Source organism: Lissotriton helveticus, chromosome 6, assembly GCF_964261635.1.
Source record: "Lissotriton helveticus chromosome 6, aLisHel1.1, whole genome shotgun sequence".
Lineage (NCBI taxonomy): Eukaryota > Metazoa > Chordata > Amphibia > Caudata > Salamandridae > Lissotriton > Lissotriton helveticus.
In genome coordinates, this window is record NC_136067.1 from 285,200,610 (window position 1) to 285,226,823 (window position 26,214).

The 26,214-nt window shown below is 40.7% G+C and overlaps 1 protein-coding gene and 1 long non-coding RNA gene across 5 annotated transcripts in view; one reads left to right on the forward strand and one right to left on the reverse strand.

Moving 5' to 3' along the window:
- LDAH (lipid droplet associated hydrolase) overlaps window positions 1–26,214 on the forward strand; it is a 1,444,635-nt gene that overhangs the window by 810,047 nt on the left and 608,374 nt on the right. The gene's annotated exons all lie outside the window — the stretch shown is intronic.
- LOC144762506 (uncharacterized) overlaps window positions 1–26,214 on the reverse strand; it is a 305,326-nt gene that overhangs the window by 169,484 nt on the left and 109,628 nt on the right. The gene's annotated exons all lie outside the window — the stretch shown is intronic.

The window sequence follows — 26,214 nt, forward strand, 5'->3', positions numbered from 1 at the left end:
GGCTCTGAAGTTGAACTGTGTTTCCATTCACCCAAAAAAATATCACAAAAAGTTAGTTCTGTTAATTGCTCCTTTCTTCTTACTTTTGGCCTAAAATGGATTGGTAAAATGCATTAGTGATTGAATTCTTTTTAAAACTAAAATGAATAATTTATTTTTTAATTCAAAAGCCTTTTCAACAATAATTTCTATTTTTTTTTTTTTTAATAAAAAGCTGCTCTTCTTTTATATTTTTTCACATCTTTTAACAAAATAAAGACAACTCTATTGTAGAACATCTTCTTTCTTATTTCTTTATACTGACTCTGATTCCTTTTACCATACATTGTGTCTTTAGAATATAATTTCACATCTTTTAAAAAAAAATTCTCTGTATTCTTTTTTCTGGTTGAGGCATTCTTCGTACTTTCCACAATCTGCACACTGTTTCTAGGCTTTGAAAGTTTTTTAATAAATTATTTTGTTCTCTTACCGATAGACTTATTCTTTTTCCCCACATGATGTTGGTCATCCAATACTTGTTGTTGAATTTTCTTCAAATAATAGTTTTTTTTCTGTTGTTTTCTCTTTTGTGTTTTTTTAGTCATGATAACTTTATTTTAATGATGATAAACAATATCTGTAAAAAATAAATATATATAAAATTATTTTCATAAATCCATAAAATATACTTTTCTATTATTAAACAAACACATTGTTCATAAACACCATTTGAACACTTCCTTTTGTAATCACAATTAATTTACTGAAGTACACAGGTACTAATTGAATAATTATTACAATGAATACGTTTTTTACAAATGCATGCACAGTAAATGAGGACCTAGAGTACTAGTAGTTCACAGTAAAGTGTGCCATTGCTTCTATGAATGACCGACTCATTCTCCAAGAGCAGTTACTGGGTTCCCATGCTGCTACTAGTTGACAGCCCAATAAGTTCATAAGTGCTTAGGTTTCAGCAGAGAAATTAGTTTGTAGGAGTAAACACAGACTCATCGTGTGTTTCCAGGGAACCATGACTATTCCCTGGACTTTCCCAAGACTGATTCAGTAGTCTGCAAGGGATTAGGAGACCGCATACATTGTGCACATTTGATTGTACCACTGCTTGTCTGAAAGCCTAACTCATTCTCCTAATACTTACACAGTGACTGGGTTCTCAGACTGCTAGTAGTTGACAACAAGATAAGTTTATAAGCACTTATAAACTGGACCAGCGCGGAACTGAGCAGCAGGAGCACCTGTGAGAGCTGTGAGAGCCTGAGCCCGAGCACGCTGAGTGCGGAGCACGACCGGAGCACGGCCACAGCCTCACCCAGTCACCGCCGCGATACAGCTGCTGCGGAGGGGGCCGGTGTACGGGGGCCCGGAGCCCGGTGCCCAGAGTCTGCCCAGAGTCTGCCCGGAGTCTGCTGAGTGCATACTGCCCGCCGCAAGCCGCAGCCACAAAACATAAGGCGGGAGAGCGGAACGGAACGGAGCAGCAGGAGCAGCTACGAGTGCAGCTGCGAGAGCCTGAGCCCGAGTCCGAGGAGCCCTCTGAGCGCAGGAGTGCGGAGATTGGCGGAGCACTCTGCGATACAGCCGCTGCGGAGGGGGCCGGTGTGCGGGGCCTGGAGCACAGAGTCTGTGGAGTGTACACTGCCCGCCGTAAGACTAAGCTCACTCCCGTAATTCATATCAAGGCTGAGAGTGGAGCAGCGAATGGTGAGAATCAGCGGGCGAGCAGATGAGCAAACGGAATTGGAGACGGGAGGAGTTAACAGCTACCATTTCCGTGCCAGTTGTGGAAGAGCTGCCGTTCTCACAAGCGGGCCCTCGGCACGAAAGAGTGTGTGTGTAGAAATCGTAGCAAAAGTCAAACACTCGCCAGCAGGGGGCAAAAGTCGTGAGTAACCTAAAAGCTTGTCAGTAAAAACTGTGATTATATTAATTGCATAATAGCTAAGATAACTGTCCTGGCGGCAAAATTAAGGGGCACCGGGTTTTGGGAGACGGCGAAAGGTCAGGGGTGCCTAGCGCCTCAATACCGGAGAAAACAGCGGCGTCCCTTCAACTTTAATACCCGAACAAGTAAATATACTGTATATACTGTAGACGACCAGCACAGCTCTCCACCTCCCTGCCCACAAGACGGCCGGGAGCCATAGGGGCTGCTCCTGAATAGGTAATAGGAGCGAAGTGGGAGTGGACCAGAGTGGATTAGAATGAACAGCTTTGTGGCCAGAGGGTCGGAGTGAGCTATAAATACCGCATAATATTGTCTAAACCTTTAGGAGGCAATAGAAATAGTCCAAACACAGAGAGATACCCAGATATAACCTGTAGCTTGGAAAACTAAGTCAGCTTAAAAATTAGCCCATTGTAGACAACTAGATAGAACAACCGAATTAGGACTATGCGGTCAGGAAAAATTCGACAAGCACCTATACAGAAAAGTAAGAGAAGGGGGGCTACAAAAGATCAAAATAAACAAGGGAACAAAAACAAGTCAAAGGAGAGTGCCAGCAAGGAACAAAAAGAACCTGATCCCAGTTTCTACGCCAGAGCCTTTTAAGTTCGGGGAGAAAAACTTAAAGCACAAATTTCATTTTTTAAAAGACCAAATGGCAGCAATTTACACTATAACTGAAGAAGCAAAAAGCTTACAAAGCCCAATAAAACCAACATATTTAATCACACCGAGTAAACAGGAAGAAAAAAAACAGGCACACCAGGATTCTTTGAGAGGAAAACAAGAACCACGACTACAGTCGAAATTCAAAAAAAGAAATGAATCAGAAGTGTGTCTGGGTACACAGACCAAAGAAAAATCAACAATTAAAAATTGGTTGCTAAAAACCACGGCACAGATTCATGGACCCATTTGCCAACTTATGTCCACACCAGACAAGATAAACAACGAAGAAAATGGAAAAAGTTTAACATTAAAAAATTACCAAAGCCAAATTGGTTCTCAAATAAAATCACAAGGAAACATACAAAAGATAGACTGGTCGAGATCTTTCTCAATCTTTGAGGAAGCAGAACTTCTGAAGATGCTAGAAGTGAATACACAAAAGGTAGAGGACCTGGAGCAAAATAGTCAAGTAGAAAGGAAAGAATCCGAAAATTCGGAAATTAGAGAAAATGGAGAAAAACGAGAAACTACCATTATATCTAAAAAATTTACATCCAGTCCCATCAGACGGTCGGATCTCAAAATTAAAGGAAGTGGCCCCATACAAGGAACAACAAACGCGCCAATAACAATCTCCTCCGCCAGTGGTTTTGATTCTATTTCAGGGGTCCAGATGCAACTAACTGATACACAGTTTGCCACTTGGGGCAATTCTTTACTAAAAAGCTTACAACAAGCGATCAACGTCCTAAATTTTCAATCGGACAAACTGGATGTTCAGGTGGATTTGATGAACCTAATTGCAACGCATATAGCGGGAATAAATTCAAAACTGGATATAATTGCGGTATACATCTCAAAAGAAACAGATAAAGAAAAACAGTTGAAATCCAAACCAATGGAACAAAATTGTGTCTGTGGGGAAATAATAGATAAGTTGGCCTCACTACCAGATATCCTGTCAGAAATCCTATGTGTGGCACGCACGACAAAAATACCTGGTGAAACCAGCTACCAAGAAAACAATGGTGAGGCTCTAAAGTTTGAAAAGCAAAATAGAACAAATTCCCTTGTCGAGAAGGAAAAAGTCTTAAACGTAGCAGAAGCAAGTGAAACAACCGAAAATGGTCAAAGCGAAAATAAAGCATTGAGGTCATCGGGTACAATAGAACCCCAAACTAAAAGGCAGCGTAAACGGGCACGGAAGGCAAGGAAAAATGCCATCAAAACCAAGCAAGAAAGACAAAATTATGCCATATTTGAAAGAAAAAAAGAAAGAGAGCATAAATGAACAGGGTGAAGAATCAGACACAAAAGAATCCAATAACCAAGAGGCAAATAAAGAAGGACCCACAGAGCTGCCGAAAAGTTCAAGGCATAACGTCAAATTCACAAGGGAAATTAAAAGCTGAAGAGAAAGCTGAAATAAATCCAACACGTAAAACAATAAATAAAGTAGATGACATAGTAAAATCTCAAGGAGGACCGGTCCTCAAACAGCAAAACGTACAGGTAAATGTCCCAACACAACAATCTCAATATGAATTACCGGCACAAAAGTGTTCAAAATCGCTTATAGGAAGAAATGAGGAAAACTCACTAAACACAATTAAAAAAGATACGAGCTATAAAGCCCAAGTAGACCAATTCATGGAAACGAACACACGCATAACGATCATGGTAGGGAAAAAAGGAAGGATATGCAATGCTTCGCTAGGAATCACACAAAGTGATACGGAGAGGCAAATTACAAGTCATACAAAAGTTGAGCCAGAATCCAGGCTTCATAATGAAGCAGCGACATTACGAGGGTCCAGTCCATCAGAAGTACCCACTGTTGAGCGACTAAGACCATATAACCCTCGGGAGCAAACAGAGGGAAAAAGTGAATTTAGCCAGAAACAGAAATTCCAAACGGTCACTACAGAGACAGGCTGTAAACTATAATTTAGGCCTGAATTTCAGACAAAAGGAAAAATGGACACGCTGAATCGGGGGAACATACTGAGATTGTTCCGAGAGATCCCTAAATTAAGGGGAATAACTTCAAAAGACCTTATAGCAGTAGAGTTTGTCCAAACACACATGGAGATGGAAGAGGAAACAAGTAGTACCACATGGGCATCAAAAGAAATAGTGGAGCTTATTTTTTCAACAAGAACAGATTTTGCAGGATGGGGAATAATACTGGAGTACCCAATGCCCATAAAGTATCCATTTCCATTATTAAACAGCATGGTTCCCCAATCCAAAAATTCAAATGGAAAAACATCCTCCATTTTTTTTTTTTTTTAAACAGATTTTATTGGTTGCACGGTAGGAATACATCAAGCAATTCTCTGACCTCCAGAGACAATCACTAGGACAAGTTATCCATTACCTTGACATGCAAGCATTTTCATGAGTGATTACGCAGTTGAGCCAACAAAGAAAGTAATGCATTGTTGCACAAACCCCCCCGCCCTCCCCCACCTACCCACAACTCCCCCCTCCCTCCGTGCGTGCCGCTGCTTACTCTGTCCATGCCGTGCTGTGCGCGCTACAATGTTCACCATATCACAGGCTATCAGGCTGTCAGATTAACTGTGGCATGTCTTCCTCTGGGGGCGGGTCCAGGTCCAGGCCCCGATAGTCGGCCCATCGCTTCCATATTTTGTAATGCTTGAGCGGGCACGCCCTTGCTACATAGACAGGTTGTTCCAGGCCCATACAAAAGTCCATTCCATACTGCCATGCTATGAAGGAAGGGGCGCGGGCGCCTTCCAAGACCTCGCAATGTCCCTTTTGGCGAGGGTCAGCCCCAACAGCATTAAATGGCGCTTATATTGGTTACCCCCCACTCCCGCCAGCACATGAAGAAGAGCTAGTTTAGGGTCTTTCTGCAGCTCCCAGGCCAGAATCTCATTCAAACAACGCAACACTCTGTCCCAGAACCGCTGGAGAACCTCGCAGTCCCACACTGTATGCAGCAGCGTCCCCACCTCTGTGTTGCATCTAAGACAATTCGGGGATGCAATTAAACCCACCCTCTACAAGCGTTGTCTAGTGTAGTACGTACGGTGAAGGTACCTGAATTGTATCAGTCGCAAGCGCGTAGAGATGGCCGCTCCCCTGGGTCCCTCCAGCGCCTCCACCCAATCCTCCTCGTCTAACTCTCCAACATCACGCTCCCACTGGGTCCTAAGATGAGCAAGGTCTGAGGCGCTATGGCGCACAAGGGTCTGGTATATGCGGGATATCTTTTTGTCCGGCAGTTCTCCCATGAAGACCTTGGCCTCAATAGGACTAAAGTCCGGTATGTCTTCCACTCCCTGAAGATACGGGGTCAGAGCATGTCGGAATTGGAGGTATTTATAGAATTGGGTGTGAGGCATCTCAAACTCCTCCCGCAACATAGCAAAAGACTTGAGCACCCCCCCAGACATGACATCCCCCAGTGTGGAGATGCCAATCGCATCCCAACTCCGAAAGCCCATCAGGGCTGCCAACTGAGGTAGTCTTCCGTTCTGCCACAATGGGGTCTGCAGGGTTAGGACATTCCACCAGCCCACCCTGCGCAGGGCTTGCCGCCAGATCTGAAAGACCACCTGCGTGACAAGTGGCAGGGATCTCCGAAGAGACGCCGAGTAAAGTAGCGTGTGCAGGGAGGCAGAACCCATGAGGGTTCTCTCTATAGCATAGGCGGGGTCGCCCCTGTCCGCATACCACCAGTCGTTCAGAACTAGTAGGTGGGATGCCTGATAATATGACAGTACGTCTGACGTGGCAAGGCCGCCAGTATACGTGGAGCGAAAGCAGGTCCGCAGTGCCACCCGCACTGCGCCCCCCTCCCACAGAAAGCCATTCAATGCAATGTTCAGGCGCCGGAACCAAGAAGGTGGAATCAACGCCGGATGGTTCTGTAATTGATATAATAAGCGCGGCAAAGCGACCATCTTAAAGATGGCAGATCTGCCCTGAATGGAGAGCGGCATCATGGCCCATGCCTTGAGATCTTCCCGTGTGCATTCCCATACTGGGGTAATATTGCGCTCCAGGGCTACGGACGCATCCTCTGTAAGGTACACCCCCAGATATTTCACTCCATCTACGGCCACTTGGATCCTGTCGGCCCACTCACCAAGGGGTTGCGGGCCCCCCAGAGTCCATAGGGTGGACTTCCCGGGGTTCATAAAGAGCCCCGACGTTTCTCCAAAAATTTGCAGGATCCGCAGAATGCGAGGCCCCGAGCGATCCAAGTCGGATAAAAAGAACAGCACGTCATCGGCGTATAGAGCTATTCTATCCGCCACGCCAGCCGACCACTGAAAACCCCTCAATCCGCACCCACGCCGCAAGAGGTTCCATGGCGAGCGCAAATAGGTACGGGGAGAGGGGGCACCCCTGCCTAGTCCCCCGCTGGATACTAAAAGGGCGGGAAGTCCCGGCGCCCACACGCACCGCTGCCGTCAGATCCGTGTAGAGGAGCCGAACATACGCCAGGAATCGGGGGCCCAGGTTCAGGCGGCTCAAGAGGGCAAATAAATACGTCCAACTCAGAGAGTCGAATGCCCTATCCATATCCGCCAGCAGCAGCGCAGCCCGTTCCCCCAGGCCTCGCCAGGCTGAAATCGCTACTTGGGCTCGCCTAATGTTATGTCGAGTGGCTCGCTGGGGCATAAAGCCGGCCTGGTCCGGGTGGACCAGGTCCGTGATATGGGGCTTGAGCCTATTAGCGAGGGCCTTCGCCAATATCTTGGCCTCGGTATTGAGCAGCGAGATAGGCCGGTAGGACTGGTGCCGCTCCGGGGGGCGCCCTGGCTTCAAAAACACAACCACCTTCGCATTTCTCCAGTCAGGAGGCAGCACACCCCTTTCACGGGCCTCCTCGATGACCGGCCGGAAGTGGGGTGTCAACTGCGTCGCATATTGTCTAAAAAATTCGCTCGGAAACCCATTTGGGCCCGGTGCCTTGCCCGGGTTCAGTTCACCCAAGGCCGTGGCCAGCTCGTCATCCTTGAGTGGCCGATCTAGAATATCGCGGACCTCACACGAGACAGCCCTCGGTGGGAGATCATCTATGAATCGCTGCACCATATCGGCATCTAGGCACTCCCGGGGAGCATACAGAATCTCGTAGTAGGAGGCAAACAGAGACACTTGATCCAGGGGTAAATTGGATACAAGTCACCAATCTAGAAAATAAAGAACGTAAAAATGGAGTAGGGTGGAAGTTATTGATCTTAAATATATATATCCACACTGAGAAGGCCACAAAGATCAAAAAACTCTTAATGTTAGTAAACTTGATAAAAACTACAAAAGTCACACCAATCCCATGGGATGTTAATTACAGGTGACTTTAATAGCAATTTGACAAGAGTCATGGGTAATAAAAGCAATATCTAAAAAATATGGAACAAGCTGGAATCTTTGGGACTAACGACTCTAAATGGAAATACGAAGGGCGATCAACCCGCAAGAATCACCTTTTCGAGTGGAAAGAAAAATTCCATAATAGATTTTACTTTAATTAGTAAAGATCTTATACAGTTGGTTAATCACTTTGCTATCACAACCCGTCCAGAAAGCGACCATTTCCCGCAAGAAACCATACTAAGCTTAAACATCGAAGAAAAAATGAGTACAGCGTCACTAGCTATAATCCCGGAAATACATACTTTGAGGAAACTTAAATGGAGAGGTGCCAAAATTAGCGAGCTAATGGACACAGTGTTCACGTCCGTAAAAAACACAGAGGTTCTGGAAAATCAATCACTTGAAAATATGTGGGAGAACTTACACATGCTTGTGTTAGACAAATTCCCGGCAAAAGCAGTAGTAAATTATGAATATGATTCTAACAAAGAGCCATGGTACACTACAAAGTTAAGAGACAAAAAAAGGGAAATTGCTAACAAACTAAGAATAAATGCTGCAGAAAAAAGGTTGGGAAAAGATGTCGAGAAAAATGAGATACAGAAAATGAGAAAAGAATATAAAGAGGAATGTAGAAAGGCGAAAAGGCTGCATACTGGGAACATTTGGGAAAATCTGCTACGGACAAGCAAACTACCTAACAGTAGTGAATTCTGGGGCATAATAAATAAATGATCAAAAGGAACTGGAGGGCAGCAAAACATCGGAATAAGCGAAACTACATGGCTACATTATATCGACAGCCTGTATAATACACACATGTACCAACCCCCGCAAAAAGAATTGAATAAAGAAATAGAAAAAGGAATAGAGCTGGAATATGCAGTAATCAGACATGGTAAAGATGAACAGGATGAAGATCCTTTCAGCGGTGAACAAGAAGACCTGTCCTCTCTGACAACAGTAAAACAAACAACCGCTTTGATAAAAAGACTGAAAGTCGAAGGAGCCGCAGGCCCCAATGGGCTCCCAAACGCCATATTTAAACATGACCCCGACTTTTGGGCAAAGTACCTCACTCCACTCTTTAACCAACTGTTCACGGAAAATAAGATACCCAGGTCCTGGCATGGTAACATCTTCCATCCAATATACAAAAATGGGTGCAGAATGGAACCCGGGAACTACAGGCTGAGCTTTTCGCATCCTGCATATTGTGCCATCTACAGGAATGGATAAACAAAAACAATATAGTACCGAACATCCAAACGGGATTCAGGGAAGGCATGGGCTGCACAACAAATCTCTCAGTACTGGCGCTGCTAATTGAAAGAGCAGGAAAAAAGAAGGCAGGATTATTGGCATGCTATATCAATTTAAAATCCGCCTTCGGCCGAGTTCCAAGAGACCGTTTGTGGAAAAAACTTGAATCATGGGGCCTCCCTCAGAAACTAATCAGCATTATAAAAGTTTTATATAGCGACACATGGGCATAAGTAAAGCTTGGAGATGGAAGAAGGATATCCGCAGAAATAAACACAAAAAATGGTCTAAAACAGGGCTGTGTGCTCTCTCCAAGTTTATTCAATGTATACCTAGCAGATCTAGAAAGTCAGCTGCAGAACGTGATCGGTCACCCGCCAAAACTAGCAAACGAACCAATCCAGTTTTTACAATATGCCGATGACATTGTGGTTTTAAGTCAAACCCCGATAGGCCTACAAAGGGTCATAACCAAATTAACTGAATATTTCGACTCAGTAGGCCTGGAACTGAACACCAAAAAAACAAAGGTTGTGAGATTGGCAGGCCCAAGCAGAGGATCTTTTAAATGGTATACAAAGAACACGCAAATTGAGGAGATAACCTCATACAAATATTTAGGTGTTAAACTGAGCAAAAATATGTCCCTGTTGAATCAAAAACGGGATATTACAGCTAAAGCCCAATCACTTACTTTCGCTTATAAACTACTTCAAAAGAAACTTCAATGCCCTTCATATGGTCATCTTTTAAAAGTAATGTCAGCACAAGTACTACCATCCTTGTCCTACGGGTTGGAAATATGGCATGGGAAAGAATCTGATATCCTAAACAAATTACAGATAAAAATATATAAATCTGTGTTCAATCTTTACAAAGGATCATCCCCAGCGCAAATACGACTGGAATTTGGCCTGCAAAACCAAGTGTACCAAAGGAAAGCTGTTTTTGCAAAATGGAGCAGGAAACTCAGATCAGCAGAAACAGGATCACTAAATAATTTATGTTGGCTGGAAATTAAGAATCAATATGAACAACAGGAACAAACTCCTGGGGTGCCTATTTGAGAACAGCCCTGGAAACTCTGAACGTCGAGGAGATTTGGAACAGCCACTTGGAGCAAGCATATTTTAATAAAATCTGCAAACTGAATGCAAAGGCTTTATCCTTGGTTGAAGATAAAAGGAATCTGGCCAAATGTCGTCACGCATGGACCGTAATAAATTCATATAAAAGATTAAAACCGCAACCTTATCTTGAAGCACACTTCCAGTTATCTTTAAAAATGAAATTTATGGCATTTAGGTTGGGCGACCACTGTTCAAAATACTTGATTCCATCGTGGAAAAATAGACAACAAGAAATGGCATGCCGATTATGTGGGTATCACACAGAAAATCTTTGCCATCTAATGTGCACGTGCGAGTCAGTAAAAGAGGAAAGAAGAACCTTCCTGAAATCAACTCTACATGCCCTACAAAGTCGCACCTGTAGGCAGTCGGTCACAAGCTGGATGGGTGCTGCTTCGAACATTTTTATATGCCGCGGTGTAAAATTCATGTCGCAAGTAGAGACTCTTCTTTCAAAAGTTGAATGAGTTTAAGACTGGGGCCTGGAAGTGTTTTTTTATTATTTTCTTTTTAAGAAATAGAAATATTTTAAGAATAGGAATTTTAATTCTCTTTTATACCTGATTGTTATTTGTATATGTATACTTTATGGTTGTGATAAACCAAATAAAGTTAAATTTGACTTGACTTGACTTGACTATAAGCACTTATGTCTCAGCAGAGAAATTAAATAAGGGCATGCTTCTGTCAGGATGATTTAAGAACTGGACACAGACTCACAGTGTGATTCCAGACAGGCAAGACTATTCCCTGGACTTTAGCAGGAGAGACTCAGTAGTCTGGAAGTGGTTAAGGGACCGCATACATTGTGCACATTTGACTGTACCATGCTTGTCTGAATGCCTGGCTCATTCTCCAAGTGCATAAACAGTGACTGGGTTCCCATACTGCTAGTAGTTGACATCAGGATAATTTTATAAGCACTTATGTGACTGTAGAGACATTAAATAAGCACATGCTTCTGTCAGGGTGGTTGTAGAAGTGGACACAGACTCACAGTGCCATTCCAGACAGGCAAGACTATTCCCTGGACTTTAGCAAGAGAGACTCAGTAGTCTGGAAGGGGTTAGGGGACCACATACATTGTGCACATTTCACTGTACCACTGCTTGTCTAAATTCCTAACTCATTCTCTAAGTACATAAACAGTGACTGGGTTCTCATGATGCTAGTAGTTGACATCAGAATATGTTTATAAGCACTTATATGTCTGCAGAGAGATAAAATAAGCACATGCTTCTGTCAGGATGATTCTAAGACTGGACACAGACTCACAGTGTGATTCTAAAAAAGGCATGACTATTCCCTTGACTTTAGCAGGAGAGACTCAGTAGTCTGGAAGAGGATATGGTACCGCATACATTGTGTACATTTGACTGTACCACTGCTTGTCTGAATGCCTGACTCATTCTCCAAGTGCATAAACAGTGTCTGGGTTCCCATATTGCTAGTAGTTGACATCAGGATAAGTTTATAACCACTTATGTGTCTGCATAGAGATTGAATAAGCACATGCTTCTGTCAGGATAATTGTAGGAAGGGAGACAGACACATAGTGTGATTCTAAACAGGCAAGACTATTTCATGGAGTGTAGCAGGAGAGACTCAGTAGTCTGGAAGAGGTTAAGGGACCGCATACATTCTACACATTTCACTTCACCACTGATTGACTAAATGCCTGACTCATTCTCCAAGTGCATAAACAGTGATTGGGCTCTCATACTACTAGTAGTTGACATCTGGATAAGTTTATACGCACATATGTGTCTGCAGAGAGATTACATAGGCACATGCTTCTGTCAGGGTGATTGCAGAAGTGCACACATACTCACAGTGTGATTCCAGACAGGCAAGACTATTCCCTTGACTTCAGCAGGAGAGACTCAGTAGTCTGAAAGGGGTTGGGGGACCGCATACATTGTGCACATTTGACTGTAGCACTGCATGTCAGAATGCCGACTCATTCTCCAAGTGCATAAACAATCACTGGGTTCTCATACTGCTAGTAGTTGACATCAGTATAAGTTTATAAGCACTTATGTGTCTGCAGATAGATTAAATAAGCACATGCTTCTGTCAGGATGATTGTAGAAGTGGACACAGACTCACAGTGTGATTCCAGAAAGGCAAGACTATTCCCTGGACTTTAGCAAGAGAGCCTCAGTAGTCTTGTAGGGATTAGGGGACTGCATGCATTGTGCACATTTGACTGTACCACTGCTTGTCTAAATGCCTGACAGATTCCCCAAGTGCATAAACAAAGACTGGGTTCTCATAATGCTAGTAGTTGACATTAGATTACGTTTATAAGCACTTATGTGTCTGAAGGGAGATTAAATAAGCTCATGCTTCTGTCAGGATGGTTGTAGTAGTGGACACAGACTCAGTGTGATTCCAGACAGGCAAGACTATTCCCTGGACTTTAGTAGGAGACACTCAGTAGTCTTGAAGGGGTTAAGGGACCGCATACATTGTGCACATTTGACTGTACCACTGCTTGTCTGAATGCCTGACTCATTCTCCGAGTGCATAAAAAGTGACTGAGTTCTCATACTACTAGTAGTTGACATCAGGATAAATTTTTAAGCAGTTAAGTGTCAACAGAGAGATTAAATAAGCACATGCTTCTGTCAGAATGGTTGTAGAAGTGGACACAGACTTACAGTGTGATTCCAGACAGGCACGACTATTCCCTGGACTTTAGCCGGAGAGTGCATTTCGCAAACTCCTCATCTGTGCTACAAATGTGTTTGAGTCTTAATAGTTCCCCATACGGGATGCTTCTAATAAGGTGGCTTGGATGGGAACTATGTGCATGTAAGGTGGCATTTCCAGCTGTAGGCTTCCTATAGAGTGTGGATTCCAATTTGCTTCCTGATACATAGATTGTAGTATCTAGGAATGCCACCTGTATTGGTCTAATGTGTGATGTAAATCTGAGGTTGCTATCGTTGTTATTAAGCTCATTGATGAAAGATATAGCACTTTATGTATCACCCCTCCATATCAGAAAAACATCATCAATGTACCTTAGCCAGTACAACACATTATTGTCATATATCCTGCCCATAGTGCCCCTGAGAACCTGCTCTTCCCATCAGCCAACGTGCAAGCACGCATAGCTGGGAGAGAAGCAGGCTCCCATAGCTACACCCCGTTTTTGGCAAAATAACTTGTTGTCAAACATGAAATAATTGTTGAATAGACACCACTTAATCATTTCGAGCAGCATCAAATTATGATTGTGAAAAATCAGAGGTCTTTTATCTAAATAGTGCTTAACAGCGGTCAAGCCCATTTGGTGATTAATGCTAGTATAGAGCGACTCAATGTCCATGGTTATAAGCAAAATGTTATCCTCCCATGTGATATCTTTGATCTTATCAAGAAAGTCACTGGTATCTCTCACAAAGGAAGGTAGTGCCTGGACATGAGATTGCAGGAAGTAATCAACATATTGAGTAATTTGTTCGCTCATACCACCAATTGCAGAGATGATAGGCCTGCCAGGGATTGGTCTGATTTCTTTGTGAATCTTAGGAATAAGGTACAAAGTCGGAATCACAGGAAAGTCATTCATCATAAACTTGAACTCTTGAATAGAGATTAAACCTTGTCTTTTCCAGCCCATCAGGTCTTTTTTCAGGCTTTTCTTGACTTTGTTGTAGTCCGCCATAGTGCTAATGGCATAACAGGCCGGGTCAGATAGTTGTTTATATGCCTCTTCTGTATATTCTTTACGTGGCCAAATGACAACATTTCCCCCTTTATCTGATTTATTAATGACTATTTCCTTGTTATTGCGTAACTTGTAAATAAGGTTTTCATGTTCAGTATCCCGATGTTTACATTTTTCCTTGCTATGGTTCACCTTATGATATAGTTTCTTCATTTCATCGATAATTCTTTCATGAAATATATCGATAGCGTCTTTAGGCATCATGGGGTAAAATGTAGATTTGGCTTTAAAAGGGCTAATGCCTACACTAGTTGGAACCAAATTAAATCTAGTCAATCTTTCTTGAGTGGATGTTTGACTAAGCCCACTCGCTTACTCTTGATGATTTTCTTTATTCAGCTCATGTATGGTTAGTAGAGTCGTGGCATCCGAGGCTAAGATGTTGGCCATATTGGCTGTTACATGATTACATTCATTATCCAAGTTTTTGTTGCCATTTTTGATTCTGAAGAACTTTTTTAATTTGAGCTTTCTGATGTACTTGTAAATGTCCACTCGAGTTTTCCCATAATTAAAATTGCTTTCAGGGCAATAGGATAACCCGAGAGCCAACAGTTGAGTCGAGCTGTCTTCTATCGTTTGCGCCATTGCTGTTTCTTTGCTTTTCCTCTCCCTATGCCTGCGCCTTTCTCTGCGCCGCCGGTTTCTTCTTTGTCGGGCGCTTTGGCCGCATTCCGATTCCGTGGTTGTAATGTCTTCAGGCGGTCCGTTACTAAAAAAGTTAGCTGTTCTGAGGGGCTTAATATGTTGGCCATATCCAGGTTGCTCGCTCCTGGTATTCCATCATCAGAATCGTTTTCACTTTTCAGGGAGCCTGTTTCAGAGCTCTACCTGTCTGTGTTAACTCCACTTGCCATAGTTTCCTTTCCTTGTCTTGTTGCATTGTGGGTAACATTACCCAATCTGATTTTTTTTGCTTGATCGTATTTGCGAGAAAATGTAAAGACCTGCCCCAGCTCGTAATCCGCTTTATCACGTGCATATTTAAATGCCTTTCGGGATTTTATTTTGTCTTCATGTTTTTTCATTCTTTCATCAATGTCCTTTTTAAATTTAACAATAAACTCTGTTTGTTCCAATTTGTTCAATTGTTCATTTATGCTCTCTATTTCTTTTAAAAGCTCTTCACGATCACTTTGGGCATACTTAACTAGAATTCTTACAAAATTCATTGAAGCGGCCAAATTGTTCGTTGCCCATCCCTTAAGCATTTCCGGATTGGGGTTTTCGAAGGAAGGTGCCAATAAAATATGTAATCCTCGGGGCACACGTCCTACCTCCTCATATTCCTGCAGTGATTTATGTTCCCACCATTTTGTTATTTCGTTTCTGGTGCATTTCTCTAGTCTTAAGTAGTGACTTGGCGTTGGTTTGATTTTCATTCCCTTGTGGGATTGGATATCGCAACACAGCACTTGGTGTATTGTTAAACAGCTCATCAGCTGCTGCCTCACGGTCCCGCAAAGCGTCTCTTGACATTGCAGTAAACTACGAGAGCCCCACGAAAAATGTGAAATCGTCGGGAGAAAGTCTCATTGCCAAGCACCTCCTTACCTGTGATTTATGCTCTCAATAAACTTGCCGCTGGTCCGAAAAAATGCCCCAGACGCGTCCTCCGACGCGTTCGTTCATCTCTCCTAGCCGGTAAACCAAACTTAAAGCTACACAGAGGGCTGCCGGCGATAGTATCCTCCAGGATTGCTACTCGCTCGTGTGGCTGAAAACGGCTGCCTGCTTCAGAGGAGGGGGTTCGGTGACAGGACGCAGTCCCACTTCCCTTCCATGAATACATTGCAAACATTCATTCCAAAACCTCCAGGTATGGCGAGAAGGAACGAAGCGAACTCCTCTTTGTTGCAAAGAAAATATTTTTATTTCATCCCTCAACTGTCTGCCATTACGCGTTTCGGTCGGAACGCCAGCCTTGATCACATGTAGTAGGTTTTGCAGAAAGACACATTTTTAAAATGCTAACCCCATGTCACATGATTAATGAATATGGAAAACAGACTTAAAATCGTAGTAGTCCAAAAAGATTAGAAAACATACCGGTGAACAGGGCACAATGGTAAACAAGTATACTTCAGTCTAAAATGAATAATTAATTTAAACCTACTAAAAATAACATTGGCAAGACATATAAATATATACTGGATAAATAAATATACATTTAAAATTGATATAAAAATATATCAATAAATAAATAAATATCTGTATAAATACTGTGATAAATACTGGACCATTTATAAAAGCATGAATGCAATATGTCCACTTCAGTATAATAGGTGTCCTGTACTGATACTACCATTTTGTATATAATGTAACACATCTGATCACCATAAAGGACAGTTTAAAAGTCTGTAAAAAATATTCCATAAAAACATCACTTGACCCCCTCCTAAATGTGCAAAACATCACAAATGTGTGATACAATTAGATTATTCATATCGGTGCAATAATATAGATTTATATATATATGTATATACATATATATATATATATATATATATATATGTATATATTACCTACTGGCGGTCGCCAGTAGGTATATATAGTTAGGATTTTTTCTCTATGGGATTTTTGAAAATTCTATGTCTAATAACTTTGGCGTTTGTGGACGGAATTGGCTGAAATTTTCAGGAAAATGAAACATTTTGTTTCTGAGCAGCCACTGAAAATTTGGGGGGGGTTCGTCAAGGGGGGCCGAGAAAAAAGGGGGGTCCCAAAACGCGTTTTTCCCATGTTAATTTCCATAGGGCGGTTGGCCTCACTTTTAGCCCGAATGGCTGAATGGATTTGCACAAAACTTGGCAAAATTGTAGGGACAAGAGGAGGCCAAAACAAAGGGGGAAATGACCATAAGGGGGCATAGTAGATCCTTCCTGACCCCCTAGGTTTGATGTGGAGGCTTTAAAAGGGCCCCGCGGGGCAAAAAAATAATAATTTTTTGGGGGGGTTTTTTGCGTGGGTAGCGCCCGGTACGCGCACCGGGAAGCGGTCCGGGGAGCGTACTATAAGGAAAAAAGAATGACAGACTATGATATTTTGAAATATTGCATGTTTATTGATTGTTCTTTTTGTTGTTTTTTTTATTTTTATTTAAGTAGCAGTATTAATGATTATTAAATATAAATGTATTTTTGAAATTGTGCACAGTATACTATAAGTCTGACTTTACTTTATAATCAATTTGGTACTAGTTTATGAATTACATATAAAAATGATTAAAGACTCAAACAATTTTTAAATATTAAATATAATTTTATTTTTCTGATTCTTTTTCACAATTTAATAGAACGTCTAACATTTGACTGTCCGATATGTCCTCTTGTTGAGTGAACATAACTTCCCACATTTGACCGTCATCATAATGAAGTAAATGATCCACAGATTCTACACATTGTAGAAGTTCATGGTCTCGTGATTCATCCATGAATTCCAAGTCAATGGGTTCAATTATTTCCTCATTATTCATGTCTAGGACAATTTCAAAGGAAACGTTCTGTTCTCCTTGCATTTTTGTGCTGAAATTTGAATAAAAAATAAATATATCAGTAGAGATAGGGCACTGTTGGGTTTAAGTTCAGACAGGTAGTTTTGAGGCATGAAGTAGTACTATTAAAAAGTGCCTGTGAGAAAGCCTATGTAAATTCATAATAATACCACAGAAACCTAAATCAATCCATAATTATAATAAACAAGCCTTTCTCAATGTCTAACTCTTACAGAGGGATAGTATATAACTATCTGAAAATGTTTTCAAATTTATAAAATAATATCTTACCTTTTAAAAACAAATTTAAGTTGTGAGTGAAAATTATCTTGCAATGTAGTTCAGGAAGTAGTAGTCAAAATGGCTGTGTTTCTCTCTCTTTTTTTATATATATTCAGGTACATAACCAATCAAATGTCAGGTAAAAAAAGTAGAAAATGAAAGTAACATTTTAATTGGTTGTCAATTCCAACACTTCAGATGTGTTTTGCGAAGTAATTTACCTCAGGGTATTTAGAGAGGTCTACAGGCTAAATGGCTAAATGGAATTCCAACCAAATGTGTGAAAATGGTAGGGATTGATATGTAGTATGAGCTAATCTATATTTGGTGAAAGTGTCTCCAGGGTTTCTTCTGTAAATTACTTTCCCACCTTTTTTAATGGAGCGCTTCCCGGTGAGCGCCCCGGTACGCGAACCGGCAGCATTACGGGAGTCCACCATTTTGTGTTTCGGTCGAATAAAGATACAAGATGGAGGGCAAATAATGTTCAGAATGGGTAGAAGGGGGCACGGTAGACGTATTTTGACCCCCTAGGTTTTCTGAGGGTGGCTGAGGAGGCCCATATGTGTGAAAAAAAATCATTTTTTTAAAACATTTCGCGCGGTAGCGCTCCGGGGTGCGTACTTTGTTGAAAATTAGTGAAAAAAGTTAGAGTAAAATAATAATTGTGAGTGATCAGATGTAGGGTAGCTCTGAGAAGAGCTTTTGGGTTTATGGTACATTTAGGTACTTATAAGTAGGTACCAATGCACATTTTTAAATTCAGAATGAAAACTCTGTTCCCTTCATCTGAGAAGTGAACTCCATCTCCTCTGTAGATATCTTGCATGTAGTAACGTAAGTTATTGTTGTAGATGGAGCCCATTCCATGGTCTCTCATGTAAGCTGAAACAGATTTGTTTACATGCTTCCTCGATTTCTCAATTTGTGGACAAAATTGGTTCGACCACCTCCATTTCTGTCTTTGGGATATATTTGAATATACCAAGGCAGTTTGAGGAAAAAGTGCCATCAATTGCTCAAAGGTGTCCTTTAAAAGCATTTCCAGACCTACCCCAGTCAAAGTGCCCAAGTCATTTCCTCCACAGTGCACAATTAACAGGTCAGGTTTAGGCAAATGCATAAAGGTTTTCACCAATGGTATCAATTGGTGACATTTTAATCCTCTGTGGCCAAACCACTTCATTTCCACATCTTGTAAATTGAGGTTAGGTAAATTTCTGTTATCAGCATACCTCTGAGCCCAGTAGATGTAACTATGTCCAACAATCCAGACAGAAAACATGGTGAGAGGAGGTTCTGCTGCAGTCAGATGAAGTGTGGCAATGAAATGGGAGTTGAAAAAATAAGAGTTTAAAATGAAAAAAACTGTGGAGTTTCTGTGTTAATGAAGCAGTAGCAGTGATTGGTGGATTTTGATTGTTGAAAACAGAAAGTTAGGGTGCATGGATGAGTTCTTTGAAAGATGTAATTTGAATGGTCAAAAAAAAATCATTTTATGAAAGATTGCACTGGATACGCAGGTGTACTGAGAGTTCAGAGTTCAATTGAAACATTGTTGTGTGAACTTGCAAACATGAGAGGTCTTTCAGGAGGTGGTTGCTATGCAAAAAAGGCAGAAAGGGCAGAGGGGGGAAGGGTGTTGATTTGAAAAAAGTGAGGGAAGAGTTTTGATTGGGTGACATGAGAGATATGTGTGATGAATTACAGGTTTTCTGTGCTTTTTATGGCTGCAGACTCTGGAGTGCATACCTTTTGCTCTGCTAAAGACAATTTGGTGTGTTTCTGAGACTGTTTTGAAACTCATAAAGTATTTGCTAAGGTGAGAAAAGATTCATTTAATTTAGATAGAGAATAGTATGGTTTAGGGAGAACATTATGAAGAAAGTTGTGTATTTAAAATTTTGATTTGTGTCAAGTGTTTTACAAATAGATTTTGTTTCTTTGTGTTACATAGCCATGTTAAAAGTGACGCTAAAATAGTGCAAGGGTCTTACAAAAATGCTTTCATGTGTCTTAGGGTATTTTAACTCACTTCCCCATGAATGTATGAATATAATTGCTTTACGAGTTGTGTTTAAAAACGTTTTTTGAAATCAATTAGGTTTCTTGATATGTACTGCTAGAGCTTCATAGGTTGCTTGGGGCATATTTATAAGGCCTTTGTGTCTCTCTGATGTTATTTTTCCCATTTTAATTTAAGACCTTTCCCTGTGGTGCAAGGTCCTTGTAAATACGCCCCCATCTGTGCTTGGCAAATTTAGATCTTGATTATTTGACTTACATAGCCATGTTAAAAGTGATCTAAAAATGGAGCACGGGCTTAAAAAAAACGATTTCATGTGTCTTAGGGCATTTTAAGTCACTTCCCCTTGAATGTAGGTATATAATTTATTTAGATGATGTGTTTAAAAACGATTTTTGAAATCAATTAGGTTTCTTGATATGTACTGCTAGAGCTTCATAGGTTGCTTGGGGCATATTTATAAGGCCTTTGTGTCTCTCTGATGTTATTTTTCCCATTCTAATTTAAGACCTTTCCCTGTGGTGCAAGGTCCTTGTAAATACGCCCCCATCTGTGCTTGGCAAATTTAGATCTTGATTATTTGACTTACATAGCCATGTTAAAAGTGATCTAAAAATGGAGCAAGGGCTTAAAAAAAACGCTTTCATGTGTCTTAGGGTATTTTAAGTAACTTCCCCATGAATGTATGAATATAATTGCTTTACAAGTTGTGTTTAAAAACGTTTTTTGAAATCAATTAGGTTTCTTGATATGTAATGCTAGAGGTTCATAGGTTGCTTGGGGCATATTTATAAGGCCTTTGAGTCTCTCTGATGTTATTTTTCCCATTTTAATTTAAGACCTTTCCCTGTGGTGCAAGGTCCTTGTAAATACGCCCCCATCTGTGCTTGGCAAATTTAGATCTTGATTATTTGACTTACATAGCCATGTTAAAAGTGATCTAAAAATGGAGCAAGGGCTTAAAAAAAAACGCTTTCATGTGTCTTAGGGCATTTTAAGTCACTTCCCGATGAATGTAGGTATATAATTTATTTAGATGATGTGTTTAAAAACGATTTTTGAAATCAATTAGGTTTCTTGATATGTAATGCTAGAGCTTCATAGGTTGCTTGGGGCATATTTATAAGGCCTTTGAGTCTCTCTGATGTTATTTTTCCCATTTTAATTTAAGACCTTTCCCTGTGGTGCAAGGTCCTTGTAAATACGCCCCCATGTGTGCTTGGCAAATTTAGATTTTGATTATTTGACTTACATAGCCATGTTCCATACAGTTCTAACCTTCTGCGTAGTCTTTGATATGCTAGACTCCATCTGCACTATGAGATACCTAAGCAAAGGAAACACAGGTGATGTGATTGTGAAATGAGGAAAAGAAACTACACATTTTTCAATTACATCACATGTGTTTCCTAAGTTGTGCAGATGAGGTTTAGGTCTGTCCACGGACACAGAAAAGGTCTGGCCTTTGTTCAAGAGTGAAGTGGACATGACTTACTTCATTGGTAGGCCTTCACATGTATTATCTCCTCTGTACTCTTCAAAAAGCGTAAATTTCATCTGCAACCCTGAGTAGGCCTCACCTCAAACAAACCTCTGGATAGGCCACACTTTATCGTCATCCTGAATCAATCATTTAAAATGTTAGGGACAGATTTATGATAGGTGTAAGCTTATTTTGCGTCACTGTGCGTGACTTTTGTGACGCAGCGGCGGTGCAAAAGATTTGCTATGTGGCGACATATTTACAACTTGATGCATCTAGGCAGATGTGTCATGCTGTAAAGTCCCGTGCCACATGAAACCGATGCAGCAGTGATGCAAAACATGCACCATGTTGCAAGACAGGCCTCATTTCATCTCCAACAAGATAAGAAGCTGAATCTTCTGTAAATGTGAAAATTGTTGTATACACTGCTCAACTTATGTGTACTCTTTGATATGCTAGAGTCCATCTGCACTATGAGATACCTAAGCAAAGGAAACACAGGTGATGTGATTGTGAAATGAGGAAAAGAAACTCCACATTTTTCAATTACATCACCTGTGTTTCCTAAGTTTACGAATGACATTGTGCAGATGAGGTTTAGGCCTGTCCACGGACACAGAAGAGGTCTGGCCTTTGTTCAAGAGTGAAGTGGACATGACTTACTTCATTGGTAGGCTTTCACATGTATTATCTCCTCTGTACTCTTCAACAAGCGTAAATTTCATCTGCAACCCTGAGTAGGCCTCACCTTAAACAAACCTCTGGATAGGCCACACCTTATCGTCATCCTGAATCAATCATTTAAAATGTTAGGGACAGATTTATGATAGGTGTATGCCTCTTTTGCGTCACTGTGCGTCACTTTTGTGACGCAGCGGCGGTGCAAAAGATTTGCTATGTGGTGACATATTTACAACTTGATGCATCTAGGCAGATGTGTCATGCTGTAAAGTCCCGTGCCACATGAAACCGATGCAGCAGTGATGCAAAAGATGCACCATGTTGCAAGACAGGCCTCATTTCATCTCCAACAAGATAAGAAGCTGAATCTTCTGTAAATGTCAAAATTGTTGTATACACTGCTCAACTTATGTGTACTCTTTGATATGCTAGAGTCCATCTGCACTATGAGATACCTAAGCAAAGGAAACACAGGTGATGTGATTGTGAAATGAGGAAAATAAACTCCACATTTTTCAATTACATCACCTGTGTTTCCTAAGTTTACGAATGACATTGTGCAGATGAAGTTTAGGTCTGTCCACGGACACAGAAAAGGTCTGGCCTTTGTTCAAGAGTGAAGTGGATATGACTTACTTCATTGGTAGGCCTTCACATGTATTATCTCCTCTGTACTCTTCAACAAGCGTACATTTTATCTGCAACCCTGAGTAGGCCTCACCTCAAACAAACCTCTGGATAGGTCACACTTTATCGTAATCTTGAATCAATCATTTAAAATGTTAGGGACAGATTTATGATAGGTGTATGTCTCTTTTGCGTCACTGTGCGTCACTTTTGTGACGCAGCGGCGGTGCAAAAGATTTGCTATGTGGCGACATATTTACAACTTGATGCATCTAGGCAGATGTGTCATGCTGTAAAGTCCTGTGCCACATGAAACCTGCGTCAGTTTTCATATAGGTGTTTTGTTGCAAGGTATGCATTAATTTGCATGAAAGCCCTGTAAAACTAACACAGTGAAATTTAGAAGATTTCACTGAGTCAGCTTTATAGCATTGCTGAATCAAATCCTTACGCCTGTTTGAAACAGGCATAAGAAGTGATGCACCATGCAATGTGAGGCTTCCTCCTGTGCATTGCAGTAGACATGTCGCGCTTATGACGTGATTCCTGCAATGTGCTGCTTTTGCGGCACAGATGCGTGACGCATCTGTGCTGTTTTTGCTCAATGGTGCTCCACATTGTAAATGCGGCACACTATGGGTGGCAGAGCAGCGGTGCACATTAACTGGTGCATCTGTGGGGATGCGCCACTTAGCATAAATCTGCCCCTGTACATTTAAGTATGAGCAGGGGACACAGAGTCGGTGAGGCTTATCCAAGGTTAAGAAGAGATGAGTCCTGTTCACTGAAAACTTGGACATAGGCCTCACCTCCTCAGCATCGCTGGACATGGCTAAATAATAGCTGCAAAATGTTACTCTTGTTAAACAATTTTACTATTATAATCTCTGAGATTTGTCTCTTACTCTGCAACATCTCATTGTTGTTCTCTTTCTTTAAAGATAACGACAACATCAACCATGAGTGACAATCAGCAATCAGTTGATCTCGACCTTATCATTGAACTTGTAATTGAAACGTCAGTGGAAGTAGATCCCTTGGATGATTTAAATCCTGAGGATGATGAAGAACATGATGAGGATGCCGATTTGTCAGAATTGTATGACATAGGGTGGGAAGCTGACCTGCTTGAGCCTATGGAACTATAAACATTTATTTTTAAAATGTACAATAAATGAAAAGTAAAAATGTAAACCGTTTCATTTAAAATTAAACACACCTTCAAAAACAGGTTATGTGTAGTGTGTTCAATAAAATATTAAAATATGCTCATAAAATTAGATCAGATTCACATATAAAACAGGACAGGTAAAATGAAGAAGAATTCCATTTCTTTTCTGCTATTTGTGTATTCTAAATTTGCCAAAGCACTAAAAAATATTCTATGTAAAAATGTCAAGTAGTGTGTTAAGTTTTTGATGACTGTTATTGATTTACTGTTTGGTAATAGTGGTTAATAACATTTTTTATTATATTTTACCACAGATTCAACTGCAGATCATTTCAAATTTTGAGAATGCCGTCTAAGGATAGAATCAGAAAGGCTACAAAACGTCAAAGACAGCAGGTTCATCAATTAATGCAGCAGTCCTCTACAATAAAAAATCGTCAAGTCACCAAGAAAGCACCGGGTAAGACCACGAAATCATTCATAAGAAACATTTGTAAAAAAAAAAGTACTACTACAGAAAATGTTTTAGTCCAGAAAAAGAGAAGCAATTTAAACGGAAAGGAAAGGCCAATCCAAAATGTTACTGCTAGAGCAAGAAATAACTCTGTGCATGATAGTAGAAGGAAACAACAGTTTAGGGACATTCGTAAACGAATGTTCCGCAACAGGATAATTGGCAATTTGTTAAAAAATATTAAGAAAGGTCAACAGAAAGTGGTTTTTTATAAGAGAAAAAAATAAGTTGAGAAAGTTATTGATCAGGCATTTGAAATTAAACGAAAGTTATTTATTTTGATAATCAATAGAATTAGTAAGCTAAACAAGGCAATTTATGATTTCAAAAGAAATAGTAGATGGAAGAGAATAGTTAATCGTAGTAATTTTTGTGAAGTTTTTTCCGGAGAATGGATGCATAGTTCAAGTTGTGAGGCATTTTTTAATGAGGAGAGTTATTTCCAGGATAATGATTTGGTGCATGCAGTTGACACCAATGGTCGAGCTTATGAGGTGAAAGATGGTTGTCCAGTTGAAAAAGAAAAACTTGTGACAACAGAGACAGAAGAGGTGTTAGGTAATGAGGTTTTAGGAAGACGTCCTAAGGGTCCTGTGTACACCTGGAGGTGTAGTAGTATTTGCAGTGTGCGACAGGATTCCATCAATTTGCTTTGTGATTTTGTACGGACATTTAATAAGAAAAGTTTGAAGCAGAAAATGAAGTTGTTGCAAGAATTAGATCCTTGCAGAGTGAGAGAAGTGACAGGTTTGCATGGTCATTCACTGGCTTGTCTTTCCAGGAGAGTATGCCAGAGTGTTTTTCATCATTTCAGGATGCTAGCAGTGCATCATAATAAAGTGAGGAAATTAGTTAGAATATTGTATTATGCTAAGAGTCCAGCAGTTATGCTTAAACAATTATGCGCTGCTCTTTTGCATGGTTCTGAAATAGATGTGAAGAATATGTGTGAAGAAATTGAGTTTTGTTACTTTGGAAGTAAAGAGGAGAATGTTGAAATTGACCCACAAGAAGAGGGTAATGTGGAAGATAGTGTACAGGTTTCCAGTACAGATAATTTTCAGAAGGAAATTGCCACGTTTCAGGTGAAATCAAGTGAGAGGCCTAATTTCACTTGTGTGTGTTGTCGACGCACTTATTATAAGAATCAGACTAAGTTAGTGGATTTATATGCAAAAAGTGAAAGGGAAAATAATAGTGAATGGAAGGATTTTGCAACATACTTGATGGTAGAAAATTGTTTTGATTTGGGATTGGATCAACGTGTGTGTACTTATTGTTGTAATAAATTAAATCAAAACCAGATGCCTGCTAGAGCGGTTCATAATAATCTGGAATTGGTTGAGATTCCTTCTGAATTGAAGGATTTAAATACTTATGAATCTATTTTGATTCAAAGTATCCATCCCTTTCAGGCTATTGTAAGAATGGAGCCAAAGACAGGGAAATTGCCTCCATCAGATTTACAGAGAGGATTAAAGGGAAGAGTTGTTTATTTGCCTCTAGATTTGAAGAAAAACATTAACACAATTGGAGTAGAAAAAGTGGAAGAGGAACCTCTGGTTATCTTAGTTAATGGGGTTCCGACAAAGAATAAGAAAATATGGCAAGATTTAGTGGATGTTAGGAAAGTCAAAAAGGCAACATTGTATTTGAAAAAAAATAATAAGTACTATAAGAATGTATATGTTGCAGAAGAGGAAGTAAGTGAGGAAGAGGATAGCGATTTGTGTGCTGGTCAAATTGAGAAAGTAGAACCCTCTAAAAGTGAAGAAATATATGAACATTATAGTGTTCATCCTTTGCATTCCAAGGAAGTCATGG